Here is a 22644-nt window from a genome sequence, read left to right as displayed (position 1 = left end):
GAGCATTTATAATAATTACTACCGCTAAGCCCTAGTTTAAGGTCTCGTCGTTATATTTTAAATATTTCTAGATATGTTAAATTAAGTCTTACTTAAAGTTGTTAACTTAAGATGTATTTTTAAAACGGCTATGAAATCAAATTCTTAATACTATTGAGATAGATGTATGAACAAGGTTTAACGCCTTGCTTGATACAAATACACTTATTGAAGTCTTACTGAGCGTCTTCGAAAAGAATTCAGAATTAAGAAGTATAATCGCATAAGATTCAGCACTTTCTTTTGTAATGCGTATTAAAATTAAATGCACTTTGTTTTAACGGTACTCGGTAATTATGTCATTTAATAATATTATCCTTGGTGTTTTCTCTTCACACGCACATCCTTGGTGAGAGGAAGCTATAAGAGTATATAGATATATGTATGTTATATTTACAGCGTCTTCTTTTAATATATTTTTGTATTTAGGCATAAAGTTAGCCGCGCTTTGCTAACAATAATGATGCTACTCAGTAACTAACTTTTACCTTTTCAGAAGATAAGGGATTAAGTTTAAATAGCGTAAGTAGTAAATGTAGAATGAATACAAATAACAAGCAAATGCACTGGTATTCGTGAGTCGTGTCTCATCTTTGGATTAAAAAAAAAATTAACATTTTTTTGGGAATCTTTTAATAAACTATAGGACGTTTATGAATCTAACTTTATACCACACGTAAAAACAATTGAATGCAAATTTTATAAACAAACGAGCATTTTATTTTGAATTAAAATCATCAAACGGTTATAAAAAAATTCAACAATTTTTCTGTTTATTTATCTATTCCGTTATTTTTGTAAACATTTAAAAAAATATATCTTTAATGTATAGTTGTATATATAGTAGCTATGTACTTAGCATACTGTAAACTGTAGTAACTACTAAGTTATTACATAGGTTTATAGAGTGTTGGCCGTGCGGTCTGGCTGTCAATTGTCATATTGCACGCGGACGTCGCGCGGTGTGGACGTGTATTAAATTTCTGCGCTTCGTGTAATTGCCGCAACTATCGTAATAATTCACGCGGATTTTTTTAAAGTTTAAATTAATTAGTGAGTGAGAGTTCTGTGACGTTTAAGCACTGTAGTGGAACTGCAGTTATGAGTGGAAACGATAACTGATTTGATTTTTGGTAAGTTTTAGTTGTTTAGATTCTACGAAGGTAGGTTCTGAATTTATTTGACGTTTTGTGATTTATTTATTATGGATATACATGTTTTGTTTACCATATTTTACTAACGATTTTTTTTATCATTAGATAGCTTATTATGAAATTTCTATTCCACAAAGAATATGTTAAGTATTATTATTATTATTATCTGGAACGTTGAAATAATGATTACCTCTTAGAAATAGTAAAACACATTATTAAGTCACTACATAGTTAAATATTTTACATTAGCAGTGAATTTTACTTAAATATGAATACAATACAATTGCAATACGCTATATTATTTTGGTTATATACCAGTAAATAGTTTTATTACATTTAAATATGTACTTAATATTATTCAGAATAGTTTTAAGAATTTCTAAAATGGCCGTACAAAAATTCGTAAACAATAATATTGTAATGAACAACGATTGTAAAAGAGTAAAATATTTTTCCTATTCATTTACAATCCTCGATAAGATTGTGTTTTAACTGTTATATTGCTCAGGTAGACAGACGGGTATTTGTCTCAAACAATCGCGCTCGTTTATATTTTGTGCAGGGTTTTAAATTAAAAAAATATATATTATATTATTTCGTGTATTGAAAAATAACACTGAAATTACGCAATAGATATTAAAAGGTCTCGGTATTTTAATATATCAATTGATATATACGACAATTTTTATTACGTTAAATAGAAAAATATATATAAATATAGGTAGAAAACAAACGGCATACTATCTAGATATATACTATTAATATAATATACCATTGATTTTTAATCTAAAAAGGTCCAATATTAATACGTTTCAATTTATTATATTTCATGACAATATATCTAAAGCTTGTAGGTTTATTATACTTTTTAGCATCAAAAGTATAATATTTCATTGAATAATTTATTGAATAAATAATGCTAGGATATTATTATATATAATCCTTACACTCTTTATTGGTATGCTTTACAGTTTACCTCATTTAACAATGGATTTAATTTTCATTTATTTAAGATTTAAATAATTATTTATAAAAAAGCCGAGATGGCCCTGTGGTAAGAATGCGTGAATCTTAACCGATGATCGTGGGTTCAAACCCGGGCAAGCACCACTGAATTTTCATGTGCTTAATTTGTGATTATAATTCATCTCGTGCTTTACGGTGAAGGAAAACATCGTGAGGAAACCTGCATGTGTCTAATTTCACTGAAATTCTGCCACATGTGAATTCTACCAACCCGCATTGGAGCAGCGTGGTGGAATAAGCTCCAAACCTTCTCCTCAAAAAAAAAAAAGAGGAGAGGAGGCCTTTAGCCCAGCAGTGGGACATTCACAGGCTGTTACGGTACGGTAATTATTTATATGACATTGACATAATTACCAATTTCATACAGATTAACGTCAATTTTCGGAAAGTATAAAATTAATATTAACATCCAAGTAATTAAATATTAATAAGCGATTATTTTTAAGCTATTAAGCGTAGCCTGTTAAGAGCGTGACATTGTATTTTAGTCAATCGCATGAAACTATTTGAGATCTAATAAGTACTGGGAAATAATATTTAATAATTATATTACATTGAATGGAATGTAAATTTATTGTATTATTCGTAGTTCGAAACTTCGCTCGTATGCTTTATTAATTTTTGACGAAAACTTAGATTAATCTACTGCTAAAAATATTCCACAGCTACCTTAACTTTCCTAATTAGTCGATTTGTTTAGTATTTTGTTTATTGAGAGAACCTTACATTATATTTTGTGTTGGTCACGTGGAAGTTATGAACTGTTGCTTCTGTTAGGTAACTTTACATTAACATTACACTTCGTTTAGTGGATAATTAACGTGACTCCAGAGAGAGAAATATTCAATAATATTTTTTCTCAAAACACAATAATTTATAAAAAGCATGCTTAACATGCCGACAGAACAGATTAATTAGACAGGTATTGCGTTTAGTGACCGTAGAGTGAAATGTTTAAATCAAGTACACATCCCATCGCATACTATATCACAAGTCCCTATTCCTTTAAAATTAAGATAAAAATGTACCTATCAAGATCGGGCTTTCAGTTTGTGCACCGTAATCTTGCATAGAGACCCCGTGGTTTTTGCTGGTGCGCCCGAATGCCATCTCCTTATATGTCTGTGAGCCTGGTACATGTGGCAAAAACTTTGCAAAAGTGCTAGTCTCTAGTGCTTTGAACCCGGAACTTTTGTATACATTCATTTATTTGTAATCTAGTTAGTATATGTATGATAAAGCGGAGATAATAAATCTTAAAATAACATAATAAGATTATGCACGTAATTTGTACGTGAATTAATTTTATTTGATTGAGTAATGAAATAAAATTATTTATAAGTATACTAATGTATACCTTTCATCTACATTTTTTTTAATACTGTACGTTATTCGGTGTCTACTATTTTCATTTATTTGGTAGTAAGGATTTGTGCTTGCCTGTCCGGGTAAGTAACACCAATTCATCACATAATCGCCAGCCAAGCTGCAATACCAATTATTGCTGTGTTCCGATTCGAAGAGTGAGTGAGCCAGTGTAACTACAGACACAAGGGACATAACATATTAGTTTAGCTCATTCTGTTCACGCGCTCTTACAATATTAGACTTACTTATAAGTTTTAATGAAATTCAGTTTATACCTATTACCTCAGTATGTATTATAATATTATTATACTTTAATTAGGAAGAAAAGAGTATTTTATTTACTTACGTTTTATTGATAGAATTGCATAAATAACACAAGTGAAAGTTTGCATGATATTCATTACATTGTCGATATTAAAATTTTACATATAATAACAATTATTAAAACTATATCAACATTTTAATGGCTATTTTAGATTTCGCTTAACAAATTTATTAGAAGTAATAACTCACGTATTAAATATAATTTATTTATAATATAGAAAAATACAATCAACTTGTTTTTCTTGCACGTAATGTCGTCAACATTTAGTACTTTACGTTTCCATTCATTCGTCGACGCGTCTTGAACCGTATTAATATTCCATTGTGTATAAATTAGTTCAGTTTGTTAGTTTGGGATTTGATGATTGACGAAGTCGTGTGTAGGAATAATTTTTTAATTGTCAATAAATTTAACACAATCCTTTATTTTTGGTCGTCGTTTCATTATACAAATGCGATCTTAACCAATCGTAAGCTTACAATAAATTAAGATAAGACGCGACCTAAACCAACATCGAACGCGTAGTTGTACTTATTACGTCTCTTATGATGTAAACCAAAGCTATAATAAGACCAATTGTCGTGATACGACCGAGGGCCCAGCGGGGGACGAGCAGCAGAACTTAGAAGCTAAGATATCTCGAATATTTTGGGATTACGTCTTAAGCCCCGTTACTTTATGTTAGTGTCACACCGACGCTGTAAATAAAATTATTAAAAAACAAACAATGTCAAAGTAATGTAATATATATTTTAAAATAGATATGTAACATTGCTTAATAATATCGTAGTGTTACTTCATACCAAATATATTTTACCAATTATAAAGGTTTATGAACAAGCAACGGCAATTACTATGAATAGATTCATATTTTAATGTGTTTTTACTTCAGTCAAAAGTCAGCTCAGGCAAGCTTCTATATTAATATAATTGAAGAGAGGATTAAGTTGGTGACAAGTGTTCATTGAAAACAAGTCATGATACAGTTGTGTCAGACGATTTATTTTAATATTTTGTAAGAACACTGATAATCATTTTAAAAAAAGTCTTCCGATGGACGAATGCAAAGTATTATAAAGCGTTGCAAATATCTTAAATTCGAAATGAAGAGAAACTACATCGAAATCTGTTTTATCTTCCAGACTTTCTAAATGTTTAGAAATAGTAAATGCGTAAACATAATTTATGCAACCAAATTTATTTGTTTTTATATATGCGAATTTTAATAAAATATTTATGCTGTAGACGAGTATGTAAATACAAACAAAAATTAACAAATTAATGAGTTAATCTGATCAAACATGATACCTACTTTTGTAAAAACATATTATTATTATCTTGCAAATGTTATACTAAATAGAGTCAAATTAGTGCTTAGCGCAGATAAAGTACATCCGCAGTTTAATAATATTATAATTGCTATTGGATGTGAGTATTCTCGTATAAATGTGTTGTCGGTTCGTTCATTCATTATGTCATTACGACCTTGAACCGTGGGAAATACATTTTTTATCAGAAATAGTTTTGTTATAGGATATTTTTAGTGTAAATTATATAGATTTACAATGTGATATGAGTTTTTATCGTTTATTTTATTTTATGAATAGTTATAATTATTAATTTATTATACCTGCAATACGTCAATGCGTCTTTTTGGAGTTTGTTTTAAAACAATACCACAGGTGCGGGTACTTTACTAAAACAGCTGTTTAAATGGTGAAACATTGAAATTTATTCAACATTTGCCTGAAGCTTGATACATATAATATAAAAGAAAATTGTACAGATATCTTATAACAAGTTAAATGGGATTAATGTGAATAACAATAATTTTGATAATCAGCGATGAGTTACTCGGTTTGGTTTAGATCCGAACTAAGTTCAGAGTTATAACATGTATACCGAATACGTATCAAATTAATTCTCCGCGTCGCTCGCACCGGAAATTATTATTAACTGCTTTTCCGCGCCACCTGTCATTGACGTTTGGGTTGTGTTAACAAAAAAAAGTGTATTGTACTCCGTAAATCGTAATGTACATTGTGTGTTGTGTAAAGTTTTTTAGACGGATTAATTTGTACTTAAAATGGTATACAATCATAATAAAAACAAATTAAAAATTACTTTCTGTTTCTATTAATGTTAATTCTATGCACTCCAATCGAACATTAAAAGTTCATATTCATTCGTCGTAGCATTAACAATGTAATCTGTAAAAGCATATTCAATAAGAGCATATCAAGCATTGATAACATGATTTCAATAAAATTATAAACGGTCTTGCAACAACACATTAAAATGCTAGTTACTTAACATATGTATGTTAAATAACTAGCTGCTTCGCGCTGTTTCGTCCGCGCTTATTGTTACTGATCAGTCGCCCTTGGGTAATAATCTTTCTCAAGTACATATGTATGTAACAGAAAAAAGATATTTTTGAATCGGACTATGAACCTAGATCAGCCTGTTTCAACAACACAAACTCACATTCGTATATATTATATTAGGTATATATAATTAAAAATTTTAGTGTCCGAGATTAAAAGCGGAAAACTTGAGATTAATTTTAGTATACAAATGATTTATCGTCGTCGCCGCGCTAGTTACGGCCACCGTGTATTTTCCTAGCATTTCTAAGAACACACAACTGAAAAAACTTGTGCGTTGTGTTGTCCCACTTCGGCATATTTGGGTCACTTCATAGCTCTTCCGTTCGTCACGATGTTACTTAAAAACTTGAATTTAATCTGATTATTGTGAATGGGATTCTTTACGAGAATAAGATTAATGGAAACTTTAACTTATTATTATTTGTTTATTGCATACCTAATTAATGCTAAGTTAAATAAGTTTCTTCATAGATTGCATCAGAATCATTATGGAACTGGTAACAGGAATGACGCAGGGAATATGATCTAAAATTGTACAATTGTTTGAGTGAGATGTTACTCACTAACGTGACTTAATTCTGATCGTACAAAACATTTTCGATTCCGTGGTTGTCGGTGCATTGACGGTATAAGAAATGGTTTGTATTTCTCACAGTATCAACCTATATTGGCGACTTAACAGCTGCCCTCCTATCCCTTGTATCGTCGTTTGCAAAATTGTCTGCCTGTTACAAATAAGTTTAATACGAGTTCAACTAATTAGCGAGTAACTGAAAAGTAACAGAATAATATTTTCTACAACATTTTGAAGTCGCTGATAAGTAAAACATAAAAATTACTATAAATATATACAGCCGAATTGAGACCATTCTCATTTTTAGAAGTATTTTAAAATAAAACAAAAATATCTAAACAATAATCTGTACAATAATTGTTTTTGTTTTTTACTTATAACTAACTTTTAATTGCCGTATTTAAAATGTTACAGTTATATATGAGTCGGATGACAAAACAAGTGTTTAGTAAAATAGAAGTAATCAGATGATGGAGCCAAAAGTTCCACTATCCACATAAAGTAACTTTTCAATGGCCACTCGAATTGAATTGAAAAAAAAAAATTATTTGGTTTGCTTTGACCAGACCTGTCCAAAAAGCGTGAGTATTTTTAACCTTTACTTTACTATCAATATAGAAAGTTAGGTAGAAATTATTATAAGTTGACGTACGACTGACATTGATTACCATATCAACAATAAACTTATATTTTATTTAAAATATTTGATAAATTGCAAAACAGATATATGAATGTTACGAATAAAAAAAATTAAATCTGCGACGCCGTACTTCGGGTTACAGTCCTTCAATCTGGTTTATAAGAGAATTTCGCACATATATGTAGGTATAGTACAGGACGTTGGATAATGACTTCAATTACTAAAGTAATAAGTATCGAAATGCCGCGTCCTGGCGCGCGTTATGTAGATACAGTTTATACAGTTTTTGCTTTCTTTACTTCGCAGCTCACGGCTTGAATATTTCAAAGTTACCAGTCGTGTGCTTTTGTTTTAATGAACTCCTAGAGGCGTTCAGGTCGCTGCCCATTCAAGTGATGTGTTTAAGTTTTTAAATACTGGAATTCCTGGAATACTTCACATTCGAAAAATATTAAAATATTACGAGGCATATAAAAAATATTATAGGATTAAAATACAACTTATAAATAATGTTTTGGGAAATGTCTCTGCTGGACAAAGGACAATTTTTCTATAGGTTTTAAGTTATTCCACCATGCTGCTAAAATTCGACTTGATGGACATACACGCCGGTTTCTTCACTAAGTCTTCCTTTACAGTTTAGAACATGGTAGCTCAGAGGAGCTGGCTCGGTTTTAACCCTTCAAGTCAAGTTAGTTCATTAATTCTATTCACTTGGCTATCGATTGTATAAATTCATTCTATTAGGTACTTATATGAGTAGCGTAACACTAATGTGAATATTTTTACTTGTCGCTTGATTTACGAGTAGTTATAACTATTCACTGAAAATAATTACAGGGAATTGTGTTCAACGTATTGTTGTTTCTGTAATAGTTTGCCACAGGTTATCGCAAAGTTCCACACTGATCGTTCAAAACAAACTTTCTTGTCCAATCTCTATAGATAACATTAAATGCTCTCCCATTTCATCTTATCTGTTACCGACAAAGTAGTTTTTTACATTTTAACTTAGACGATTCCTTTGTTATTTATCGTAAACGGTTTTTTGACCTTTAGTTACAAGTTACAACACAAACTTAAAACATAAAATAAATAAGCTTATAACTGATTTTATAATAAAAATCACAATTGTCTCCCATTTATCTCCTTATCAAAAGTAACATGCAAAAATTATTTGTTTACGTCAAATTATATTTTCGTTTTACTTAATTGTAAACTTGTAATAACTTAATATTGGTAATAATTCCACGATTTAATTAAGAAAAGAAATAAAAAACGTCCACTGAATCTTTGTGAATTATTGAAAAGTACAACAATGACCAACTTTTTTAATTTTGAATTACCATTTTGTCTTCGTTAGGTTAGAAATAGTTCGACCCAAGATAATATTCTTAACAAAATATTTTCATTGGGTTAATAGGTTCTGAAGCCCGCATTCAAATCTCTCTAACCACAAAACAACATCCGTGTAATCCATACTGTTTGCGTGTTCTCGTTTTACCGTAGTTTATTACGCGTGCCGACTGCCGGTACCGCGCCCGCCCGCTCGCTCGGCGGCCGCTCGTGATCCCCTTGCTCGTAAAATCCTCCTCGGAATCTAGACTATTGAGTACTGTCACAGGGTAATGACTGTTCGACCGTCTTACAGCTCATACTAATGTAACTACATTACTCGAGCGAACGTAATACATCAAATGGTTTTTATTGACGAATAAATTTACTTTCTTCTTATATTTTTTTCTGTTAAGGAGTTTAGTAAGGATGAGAATCTTTGTTTATTTTTTCCTTTTTTTATAAGAAACCAACGCAATGTTAAATGTGTATACATGTTGTCCTCATACATATACAAATGAATTAAAGAACAATTATAAGAAAATAATAATAACAAAAACTAATTTTAACTAACATTTATCTAAAAAAAACACATAATTTTTTAATTATATGAATGGTTCTCGTGTTAAATATGCATATGTAACGCGTTCGTAGTTCATCTAAGACCTACTGTTTAAATTTCGCAACATCTCCCCGTCCAGAGCCACCCACGCCCGCCCACCGCGCTTCAGTTCCTCTATTGTCTCCAATTACAAAGAAAAATCACACAAAGCCGTATCAAAACGTAACCTTTATTATTGCCGATTAAGGTTTATGTTACCTTATAATTCAGTCACGAATGTTAAAGAGCCATACATTTGGCGTGCAATAAATTCTAATAGCGTATTCAATTTATTTATCGTTTAATTTCGAAATGCAATAAAATAGTCAACAATTTCATGCAATGCGATAGTGTTATGTAAGCTGAATGATCAGTGACACACGATAACATTTAGAAATCTTAATTAGACGTTTTGTCATTGATTGAATATTACAGAAAAACAGTCTATATTTTGCTACAGAATATTTTAGAAAGGAAATTTAGTAGAAAGTACACATATTGATTCGTCAACCAAAACTAACCAAAGTCCGATCAGTATTTTTAAAAATTGTATCTACAAAGACTTAATTTAGAATTATTTTAGACAAACAGCTTAATTGTATTTTAAATACATTCTTATTTATTTTGTTATATTATATTATCCACGCAAGAATTCAACTCATGAATAAAATAGCTTAAATTCTTAATAAGTAATTGGGATTATTTAAATATACAATTGTTTGTATTGAAAATAATATTGCTTTGTTTTCTTACTTTCATTTGCTTAGCTTTGATTACATAGATCACGTTTCATGACACAGTTACTTCAACAACACTAAGTTTTCCATTTGGATTTTTTTGTTAATATATTTAATTTGATATTAATGGGGACTATACTCTTGTACCAACTCTTTTTCTAAATTTTATGACAAAACTAAAATACTTTATATCCGTTTTCTCTTAACCTTATAGTTACTTATCATACAGATTAAAAATAGATTGAAACTTACACATTTTGTGTTCTACTATTGAAGTTCCTTAACAAATAAATAAGATTTGTCAACAACGTAAGTTTAACGTATAATTTGATAACAAGTTGAAAGCATTGCAAAGCAAGTCGGGCCCTACAACTAGGTAACTTAATGTAAGTCGGTAAAATTACATTTACAGGAACCACCAAATTATCTATAATAATAATTATCGGTTTGTTTTTATAGTATCAAATAGGTGAATAATTTCTTAACTGTTGTAAATGTTGGTAACGATGCTGTCCGTGCGCTGACCCCATATAAATAAAGTCGGCGCACACCTCGTAACGAGTGCTCGCGCTCGACGATCTATTTACAAGTAACAGTTGAATAATTTGTTTACTATGAGAATTGCACCTATCAGCCACCGAACTTACTTGAAAACAAATCATAATGAATCTACCAGAGGACGGTTTTTTTATATTGGTTTATTTTTGTGACAATCCATTCCAACTAATGTACATACATACATACATACATACATTGAAATCATAAAAGCAAAACTCGATCGAAATGTTTTTTATTTTATTTATTATTGCTACAAGATCTTTTATTGGCTGTGACTACAAATATTAAGTTAGTTTCAGTTCTGTGGCGGTGTTTATGTGTGCAATACATATAGTTGTCGGGTGAGTTGCGCGTGCGCATCGACCGGTCCTACAGGTCTAGGGCCGCCGCTAACCGTGAAATCAATGACGATGAAAGCACTTAGGGGAAATATATTCTCAATGATCCTTGTTAATTTGAAATATATATTCAAAATATGTTATTATTTATTTATTTGAATTAATCTCTACGACAAGTATTAAATTACATATTTACCATTTCAATATGTCACATTCTTAATTTTATTTATAATTATTAAATATTAATTTGGTTAATTTAAAATTGAGTACTTATTTTAAAATAATTGAAGATAATTTGGTCGAGCCCCAAAACAGTGTTTGTAGCAAAATTATTCACGTAGATCACAAAAATATGTCGAGTAGTTATATGTACAGTATTTGCAGCGCCTTAGTGAATATTAATATTTGCTGAGTCAACGTTCATATATGTAATTAAGCGTAATAAAAATGCAAAAACAGAAAGGAAACGAAATGAATATGGCAACCCTGTTAATACCGTAACAGTTTCATGAAGATTATGATCTATGTAGAACCGCGCATTTCGGCACCTTGTTTTATTGAGAAAAATTAAGATTTAACCGTTTCTGGTGCACATAACAGATTTATCAGAAACTAGCTAATTTTTATTTTTGCAAAACATACTAACGATTATTTATTAAAAAGTCAAAAGGTTCAAAATAGAAAACGGAACAGCTATTCAACGTGGAAAAGTTGCTAGCGATTGCGTGGTGGTACTTGGTAGAGCTTTGTACTGCACAGTACTTTGTACCTTGTGATCGTTTATTAAATAGTGTAATTAACATAATTAACATCAACAGAACATTTGTAATAATAAATAAATATCCCCAATACATTCAACAAATATTTTACTCTACCGACGTAATTAGTTAATTTTAAAATAAATTAACAGATAGTAGTTTCGTAAATCACCAGAAGTGTTTGTTTATTTTTACAATAAAACGTCGGCGGGCGACGCAGAGCGGAGACGGACGTGGGACCAATATTGATATTTTCGTCTCTACTCGCCTAGTGTGACTTCCTCCTCAGCGTCGCCGCCGCCGGCGAAGCGTGTAGGCTTCTCGCACGTCAGTCTCAAATAGATTCAATTAGAAAAGAATAAATGTTATTTGTCATTTCTGAAATCCAACCGTCATTTTATATGTGTTACAAGAAAACTATATTAAATAATAAATTCTGATTACTGCAGACACCCAAGTTGAGATTAAATAGTGTATATTATAAACGGATTACCTATTAGTATCGAAGTATTGGATGTGGAAAATAGTCGGTTCCCTTTTAAAAATATTACGATGATCTGTGTCAGGATCAAACAGGGTTCGTACCAATTAGGTTAATTACCAGGTCGCTGGTGCGCTTATCGGCGCACGATTTCACAATAGGACTTATATTATGTGTAGTACTAAATATAATTATATTTATTCTATCGCTCACAAGAGCCCTTGCTGTGAGGTTGAGCGGAGAGGGAAGCCCGCATCCCGTCAATTATACTCTCAATACACTACGAGTATTGAGCTCACTCATTATATTTTTTCAAAGGCTTAGCTAAAAAAATTAGGAAGTGGTAAAGTGCTTGCCCGACACGTGACGTATGACTAAGTAAAATCATGGGTTTAATTGCAACTTTGCTTACGACACCAAAGTATATCACCAAGTATATATATCGTTCGTAAAAATACATCTTCTTAGAAAATATAGCGCAACAGCAACCCTGGATGTACATACGAGGTAGAGATATTGAATTTCAACCCTTCATATGTAAGTATTTCTGCGTTAGTGAAGGGTCGTTGCTTAGCGAGAATTGTGTATTCAAGTAGTCTGACAATGAGAGACGACGCCCGCAGCCGCCGCAAGTAGCTAGCGGGTGACGGCCGGCGACGGCGGGCGGCGGCGGGCGACTGCTTAGCACATAATATAACATACCTCATATGTGAGCAAAGTACAAAAAACAAACGAATGCAGTTAAAAATATGAAAATAACCCTTAATTTCTGTTTAATTAAAGAAAAATCGTAATAATGTGACTTATCTATACTAATATTATAAAGAGGTAAAGTGTGTGAGGTTGTAGGGGGTAATCTGTGGATCTACTTAACCGATTTTGAAAATTCTTTTACCGATAGAAAGAAAAAATATATTAACCTGACAATGAAACGACTTTTTCGTGGTAGTGGGATTTGCAAAGTAAGTCGGAGAAAAAACGGTCGAATGAAAACATTTTTTACGAACGCTGGCTTAACCGTGATAGATATATGGTTGAGTTCTAGAGAAAAGTTTTAAAGCTTGATAATGCCTACAAAAAAGTCAGCAGCAGCATATGTCTAACTTTTATATTTAAGTCACAAAAAGTAGTTTTTATATTAAAAAAATAACATTTAAATCGTTAGGTCATGTTTATTGGTCATATTATTAACAATGATGAATTATTATCAAAATATGTATACTTATCGTCTCAATTTTTTAAAATAAAAGGCTTTTCCCTTTTACTGCACATAATTTGGACTTTTTTTTTTTTTTATAGAATAGGAAGGCGGACGAGCATATGGGCCACCTGATGGTAAGTGGTCACCAACGCTCTTAGACATTAGCATTGTAAGAAATGTCAACCATCGCTTACATATCCAATGCGCCACCAACCTTGGGAACTAAGATTTTATGTGGGTGGTACCTACCCAGACGAGCTTGCACAAAGCCCTACCACCAGTAAATGAACGAACGAACGAACGAATGAACGGACGAATGATTAAAGAGATAATACGACATAAGTATGGGACCGTGACCGTGTCATAATGTATTGAGTGATATTTCTATTAGACGGTTTTTTTTTATATACAACACGTCAGTCTATTTTGAAATACATTGTTTTATCACCAATGAAATTTTATTTAGATAAAATTAGATTTTTTTTCAGCATGTTTTTGGTTGTATAGTTTGAGATAATTAAAATATCAAATACTAATATAATGATATATCTATTAGACGGTTTTTTCATATACGTCAATCTATTGAAAAATAAATTGCTTTATTACCAAGGAAATTTTATTTAGATAAAATTCATTTTTTACAGTATGTTTTTTGGTAGCATAGTTTAAGAGATAATTTAAAATATCAAATATGCAAGACAATTTTATTAATGTTCGGCCAATCGATCACAAGTAAAAATGTTTACCGCCCAAAGAAGTGGGCACGGGTCAGGTAGTTCATTCATATAATGAATTCCATAATACTTGTATGGTTTTGAGTGAGGTACTTAGTATTGTTGTTATCTGGTTTGAAGGGTAGGTAAGCCAGTGTAACTTTAAGTAAAAGGATGTCCCTTGTATCTGTAGTCTAAACATCTTAGTCCCTAAGTTTGATGAAGCATTGGCTATAAGAGATGGTTAATATTTCCTACACTGCCAACGTCTATGGACAGCGGTGACTCACCATCAGGCCCATTTGCTAATCTGCTTACTTATATAAATAAATGTAGCGAAAATGCCAGATAATTTTCAGTACATTTTTTCATTCTTAGAAGAAATAGCTATTCCGTTAAAGCTACCAATGAAGGCGCGAATGCTTTATAACCATAAGAAACGACAAAAAACACTAAGATTATCCTACCAGAGTAAATTATTTGTTAATAGATATTCGCTCAAATATAATTCTTCTGATAAGTCCCCCACTTTTTCGAGATTTTATGTGAATATAACATTATTTATTGGCTATTTAACATGTCGTCCATAATATTTTCAGTAGGTATGTTTTATAAAATCTGAAGGTTCATCGATCATGTAAACGATCGTAAACTATGTAAGTTATTGTTTAAATACAACTGTATCGTCATAACATATCGTATATTGATGTGAAATAAAAAGAATATGTTTTGCACAAGTGTTCTTTTATGTTCGTATTAAAATATAATAAATTATTTATTTAAGTTTCAGTGTTTATTTTTGTATATTTATTTAAAAGTTTTGTGTCAAGAACAAATTTACCATTTGTACAAATAATATCATACGTGAATAAATGATACGTTTACATTTAAAGGTTGCGAAAATAATATTAATAATATCACCGACACGATATACTTGACACTGAAAAACAAAGCGTAAAAAAACTTCACAAAAAAGATATTGCGTACCAACTCTCAATTTAGATTTCCTACAAGTTAATTCGCATATAATTAGCGAAACTGGTTCGACATGTTGCAAACACCTCGTACACAGGACCTAATTACTTCATCGTTATCTATTATTAATATGTATCTATAATTTAAAAGGGGTGCGGAGTGAACGTTGGCTGCTCATCGGCTGTAGGTATATTTATTTTGTTCACTTACCTATGCAACTTAATGCCTCGTAATTCATTTCTTTAAGTATCTCAACTTTATAGTTTTTAGTATTTTTAAGCATTTCGATCGTATAAATAATGTTATTTCGAATGAGGGATTAAGGCCTGGTGTCCTGATGTACAAAATCTGCCATTTCAGACACCAGTCTCCGCAGATATATGATACTAATATGTACTGATCTGATAAGACTTGCTTTTATATTCTAATAATTAAATGAATTAATTCTTTCATTCATTCGATAATATTTTATATATTTAGGGAGTTGTTAATTTTATTCTCATAAGAGCATGAGTGTGTGTAAGTCATATAAACATGCCCCATGAGGTTAATTTAGAGTGGTTTATGGAGCGAATGTATAAACGGGAAGTGCTATTCGGTCCCAAGGCGGTAAAAGTCGATGTTATGCCATACAGATATCAATCATTGCTAAGATGGAGGAGCAGATCAAAAGACGTCGGACGGGAAGGCGCGCCTTTTTCTGACGGTCGGAATGATCTAGAGTCGTAAATACTGGCGCTTTAACGGAATTTGGTAATGCACTGTTGTTATGAGATCTTGGGGGTCCCTTTATATAATGTGATTAGCGTAATAGTGTTTTAAGTATTTATTACAAATATATTATTTTTCAACTTTGTAGATTATCTGATGGTCCCTACCATCCCTTTGTGCAAGCTCGTCTGGGTAGGTACTCATCAGATATTCTACCGCAAAACTGCAGGTAAAACTGTTTGATATTGTTGTGTTCCGGTTTGAAGGGTGAGTGAGTCAGTATATAACATCTTAGTTCCCAAGGTTGGTGGCGCAGTGGCGATGAAGTGATGGTTAACATTTCTTGCAATGCCACTGTCTATGGGCGTTGGTGATCACTTACCATCAGGTGGCCCAAATGCTCGTCCGCCTACCTATACTATAAAAAAAATATATAAATAAAAATTAAATCTTAATCAATATAATATGTTGCTTTGTCTATCGGAACAATAACTTTGTATGACAAGATGAAAGTGTGAATAATTTGAATGTGCGCAATGCAGACGTTCGCCGGATACACATGGAGGCAAATCGGCAGCAATCTACAAGCTGCTACGGTTACGCGTGTCTAGAGTCTAGACAATATCAATAACCAGCTTCCACTTTCGTTCTTATTGTAGCTTCGTAAAAGAATATAAAGAGTAAAGTTTTAAATAGTTATATATTTTTTAGACGACTGTTCCGGCAACGAGATAAAAATCAAGATGATTTTTTGTAAAAGTATTATTAATTGGTCGCTCGTTTCTCGCTTCTCAAAGGACTTCTTGGCGCTCTACCATCTACAAGAAGATCAAGATGTTTGAGGAAATTAATTTCTAGGTTCGCCGAAATCGATCGATCGATCGATGAGGAGGACTATATTAATTGGTTAGCAAATTGGGCCGTTTGTTATATCATAATACATCAAATAATGATTGCCAGTGTAATCCAGGTCAATTTTTAAAGCACATTTTAGATGTAGAGAGAGGACATCATGTTTACGTGATCTTATTAGTATAGGCTTTGTATAGAATGCTGCATCAGAAGGCGGCATACGTACATTAACAAAAAAAAAAACAAAAATATCCATTTCTGGCATAGAGCAGCTAGCTATAGTGCACCGTAAGCTCACGTCAAAAGCAAGAGGTAGTAGAACAAACGATGCTTTTATGCCGTGCCATATTTAAAACTAGTCTTCGCTTGTGTCGTACATTTGGAAAATCATACTCTTGTAGTCAGAGTAGCTTCATTGAAATTTTTAAGTTTTCTAAACGGTTGTATATTCTTATTATAAATGAATTAAACACTATATTTGTTAATATTTTTCGTTACAGATTTATTTACTAAAAATAAACTTGGAGTTCATCATAAACTATCTCTGGGTGTAAATTGTCGCTTGTCGGAGCCATTTCTTCAATATACTGCGGCTATCTTTAGCACTGAGCCCGTTTAAGCTCTTTTCACCTCACCATGCCGGCCATTATAACGCTATTAGCAATTGAGTTACGGTAAAATATGATTCTTTACTATATAATTGTTATATAAAACTATAAATAGGACTAAAACTTTTGGCGTATTTCTGTTCGGTTCTATATGCATTTTCGCATTTATACTTGGGTACTAGACATTTTAATTTCCTAAATGGGTAATGAATTTTGCATTTAAAGCAGTGTTTATAATGTGGCGAGCACTTCGCGATGAATGTGGCTGTGTGCAGGCAATTAATTAAAACTTTACAAGAGTGATCCAGCATTAGTTGAACAGAGATATTTGACGCATTGCGGATATTCGAGATGCAGCACGTAATTCATTTTACAGAATATGAGCTCTGATAAATAGCTTTGAGATGAACTCGAGCGAGTAAACGAGAAGAATGAGAGGTTGCCTTATATATTTTAATTTTAGTTTGTAACGTCTTTCAACTGGAAGAAATTTATTCTTAGAGCTATGGTAACTATTTAGTACATATATTTTAAGCTGTTCCAAATTACATTACGTCACGTTGTCACATCTCTAAATCAGTTATTTTACTTAAAAAAACATAATTGTTGATTATGAAACACGTAAGAGAGTCTGACTTTTTTTTTTTATAGAATAGGAAGGTGGACGAGCATATGGGCCACCTGATGGTAAGTGGTCACCAAACGCCCACTTTGGACGGACATTGGCATTGTAAGAAATGTCAACCATCGCTTATAGCCAATGCGCCACCAACCTTGGGAACTAAGATTTTATGTCCCTTGTGCCTGTAATTACACTGGCTCACTCACCCTTCAAACCGGAACACAACAATATAACTTGATGAAAGACAACGATAACGTAGACAAATTTGTTAAAACGTTAAATATCAAAGTGATATCATTCCCGTTACTATCTTGTGGGATTAATTAACGGCCACGTGACTGCGCAATGTGTCTTAATTGCTGAAACTGCAAGTGATCTGAATTGCTGTTGACAGATTTGTGTTGGCTCTCGTGAAATATCTTCGTAGTTATTTGAGCTTATAGTAGCTGGTTGTATGGTTGTGTACACGTTGGCACGTATGGTATGAGTTGTTTTACTACAATTATAAGTACGAAGGAAGTTGTAAATTTTGTGGACATCTCCCCCTTTTTTCAATTATTCTGGGCTTTAGAACGAAATAGTTTCGAGCTTATTTTAGTTTGGTTTGATTTTTGTTATAGAGCAAACAAATTATACTAAATATTTGTCATTATTTATGTAAATAATGACTAAAGCTTAGTATAACTTGTTTATAAATATGAATGAATTATTTATTAGTCAGAAATGATGCAATTGAAAAGTGTCTTGGTTATTTACGTACTCAATTTGATAATATATTTTAACATTTTCATTAGTCGTCGTCATTAGTAGTCGATGTTATTCTTGCAGGTAATGAAGTCATTGTGATTTTTCAAACTTTATAAGTAAATAAAGGACGTTAATTTTAAACCTAACTTACATTAATTTTCGTATAAATGTGACAAAAACTCAAACATATTATTATTCTAATTAAAATGCAAGAATTTGGTACAATCGAGCTGGTTTGATGAAGGAGCAGAGAGGAGTGGTTTCTTTAATGACATCTAGTAAGCCTTTCAAGGTTTGACTCATGGGGTTTGTTTTGACTAGTCCGATACAATGGAACACTGACAAAAGCGTGCTTATTAGTTATTTGAATTTGTCGTTAACTTTTATTATTTAAACAATATTAATATTATTCCAACTTCTAATTTGTGACTCAAATTTGAGTTCTGAGTCCAATATTAATTTTGTTATGAATAGACTGTACGTTTCTATAAAATTTTCAATCGATAGCGAGCAATGAATCAAGCAATACAGCTCGCCAACTAATAAATGAGTCACGCTATGTAAGTGTAAGCTCAAGTTACTGTAGTGTAGAGACTCGTAACTTAGACGAGTTTGTAAGAGCGTGAGAACTGTTTTGAGAGGCTGCTCTAAGTGCCTTATGGCTAAGGATTTATTTAAGTTAAACTTTAACTTTTTTTTTGTTTTAATAATATTTTAACCAAAGCCTGGTTTGAGTGAAGTGTTGATTTCAAGTTACGTTTTAAACCAATTCCATTATTATTTCCTATATTTAAGATATTTTTAAAGTCAAATTATTGAAATTAATCTAGGCTTGTACATGTACATGGGACATAGTAATGTATGTAGGTCTCACATGAGTTTTTGCATTAGGGCAATAAATAAGTGGCTAACTGGAACTAGCGCAATTAGCAAAGGTGTGCCAGACTAGGGACCACACCTAGAAAACTCCATTTACCCCCATGATAATTTACCCTTATTAATGATTATTTACCCCCATATAATTGTATTAAAAAAACTCTTGGTATTACTACTTATATAAAATTATTATACTAAAGTTCCTGTGGTAATGATTCCTGTAGAATATTTAGAAATGCATATAGTTGTGACTTTAATCAATAACAAGCTAGCCCGTTTATATGAGTTTATTTTTAAACGAGAATGTACTAAACGTAAAATTATAGCACCTTTAAAACTGCCACGTGCCCTGGTCGTACGTTACTATTGTAATGTTGCTCTACAGCGACGCTCCGTCATACTGCTCATAAATTAATTTAAAATTAATAGGATCGTGTTGCATAGATAGTAGAACGCATTGCCTAATTTTATTGTACATAGTTTTGAAATGATTACTGCAGTGCTACTCTGTAAGAACTCACTTTGTACACACTTTGAACAACTTACAGGGTTGTACTATTTTGATGCGTGTAGCCTTTAAATGTTATAATTATAATAGTCAATATCCCACAACACTTTCTTGGATTTCTCGATCGTGTTCCCAGTTGAGTTTGAGCTCACAGATTAGCTCTACTGTTGCAATAGCAATACATACATATGTCACAATAAATTCTATGAATACAATAATGATAGGCCTCGTAGGAAATGTATTAAATTGAAAACATCATTACTCCTCTATGTTACAATTGTCGCTGTGCATTATATAATTATCAGCTCAGTACATACTTGCCCGCGTTTAAAGTAGTCTTCACATTGAATTGCTTTCTGTTTTAGAAGTGGTCTGGTCAACTGGTCAATTGCTTTTCTTTTAAATTAATTGTTAATTGTTACTTTATTTTTAATAATTGCTTATTCACAATATCCTTAAACGTAAATACAACTGAGTAATAAATATTTAAATTAAGTTTTCAACTGCCCTTTTTAAAGCAGAACATTTGTTTTAATTAAACCATGTTTTGTAAGTGTTCTTTACAGACCAATTGCGTATTTGATTTATTCGAAATTCCATAATTTACTTATTATATGCAAACTTTTGAAGTAGTTTTTTGAAATGTTTAAAATAATTTCAACTAAATGAGGTACCCATTACGAATAAGTGAAGCTGTGTGCTATTTGTGTTTCATTAGATGAGATATATTATCTCGCGTCTTCGTCTATTTTAGACTTAACATCAAAGAAAGTGTAAAAAAACTAGTAATTTTATATCCTAGGCCGCTTTAACACATCATTCCATAAATTTAATTTCAAAGGCACTTTCACACGCTCTTTTTAGTATTATTGATTGTTATATGGCAATCATCGTCTCCGAGCTCGCTCCGGCTGCCCTCGCTGTGAGGGGAGACTTGCGCGATGCAGCGATCTCCTCTCCCTTTCCGCTGCATAGAAACTTTGAAGGGGTGAGAGGGAGGGTGCTCTGCGAATTGATTCATGTGCTGTGGATGCTGGGTCGTCTTTATGCAATGGACACAAGTTCAAAGTGATACATTTATTGTGATATATATGAAAAAGTTAAGATTTGATATTTTAAAACACAAGAAAAAACAGAAAGCCTAAGATATATAATATAAGATTTACAGGATAGCTAGATATATATACATGTAGTTATTATAGAAGGAAATGATCGCGTTCACACAACACTACTCATCGTCATTGTTTAAATATTATGTAGAGCCTGCCCTCTTAAATAAAAATTAGACCATTAATACATATTGATACCAAAGTGTTATCTTTATCGTGCCAAGTATATTTACCCTCACTTAAGTATCGGCAGATGAGAGTGAACTGACATTCGGAGCAATTCTATTGAACTTGACCTTCGCTGGCGCCTTCCTGCCGAACGCCATCCACTTTCCCGCAGCGTGCGCTACTCCGCTCGTAGAGACGGTACCTCGTGAGTACGCGCCGCGCCGCCGTCGACGCCGTGCCGTGTGTACGACGGACTATTGCCGATGAGATATCCCGTATGATTTGTATTAGTTTGTTCATGGTTTTGTCAAACTATTAGAGTAAAAAGTACTTAGTAAGTTATTATAAACGAAGCTTCAATGTAAGTGTAAGATTTATTTTAAAAAACGGTTCAGCAATTTTTCTATTGAAAGGTTATCAACCCCGTATTATTCTATGATACGAGTTAGAAAATATTCAATATCAGAATGAAAGTCGGGGGCCTAATTATAAAACGAAGTTCAAATCGATATTTTATTAATAGCAATTAAGTTCAACAATTGTTTTCATTTGAAAACCATAAAAATATTGACAAACGTATCGGTATTTTTAGTTTTCCGGACACGCCACCATATTTATCCTTATAGGTAATATTTTTGTAGGAATCGAGTATTTATTGTTCGGTGCGGGTGTCGCTTGGCGGAAACGAGTCATATTTTAACCGTGGATCGTATAGCTTTCGGGAGATGACCACAAATAGACTCGGTGACTTGTGTTGAAAGTCTTGACGATAGCCATGTGTGCGGAGATCTAGTTGAGTGTTACATGAACACTCGGAGCGCTATGAATGTCGACGAGGTGAGATTAACATTAATGAGTGTTGTTTGCTTACTTCATACTTAATTAATTTGCCGATGAATACACATTTATTTTAAAATAAATATTAATAATAAAATACTTGTTTTAAGATATATCCGAATATTAGTTCAAATAAATTTTATACCCATGTTTGAACTTTCAACTTTTTCAATTTTTTAAGTTACATATTTAATGGATGGAACCCAAGGTAGGAAGTAATAACTAAGCTTACGCCTCGTCGTCTGTCTGTCTATGTATCACTATATTCTCAGTATGATCATAGCTAGACACTTAAAACATTGACAGACTTTTTTTTAACTGTGGCCGCTACAACAAGAAATAACAGTAAAAAGTCTAAACCCATTACCAGTGCGTGTAGTGGATTCGCATATA

The 22644-nt window shown here is 32.1% G+C and overlaps 1 protein-coding gene across 4 annotated transcripts in view; it reads left to right on the top strand.

The window, feature by feature from the left end:
• Positions 1-939: 939 nt before the first annotated feature.
• The window catches only part of LOC126776778 (GAS2-like protein 3), a 68907-nt gene continuing 47202 nt past the window's right edge, over positions 940-22644 (top strand). For 3 of the 4 annotated variants that reach the window (XM_050499532.1, XM_050499530.1, XM_050499528.1), the window contains exon 1: positions 970-1172. The gene's annotated coding sequence lies outside the window, so the exon portion shown is untranslated. Of the gene's footprint in view, positions 1173-22644 lie in introns of all 4 variants that reach the window. The other variant, XM_050499529.1, reaches the window with a different exon arrangement.

This window comes from Nymphalis io, chromosome 21 (genome assembly GCF_905147045.1).
Source record: "Nymphalis io chromosome 21, ilAglIoxx1.1, whole genome shotgun sequence".
NCBI lineage: Eukaryota > Metazoa > Arthropoda > Insecta > Lepidoptera > Nymphalidae > Nymphalis > Nymphalis io.
Note: the sequence above shows the minus strand (reverse complement) of the source record. Positions and strands in the feature narration are given on the sequence as shown.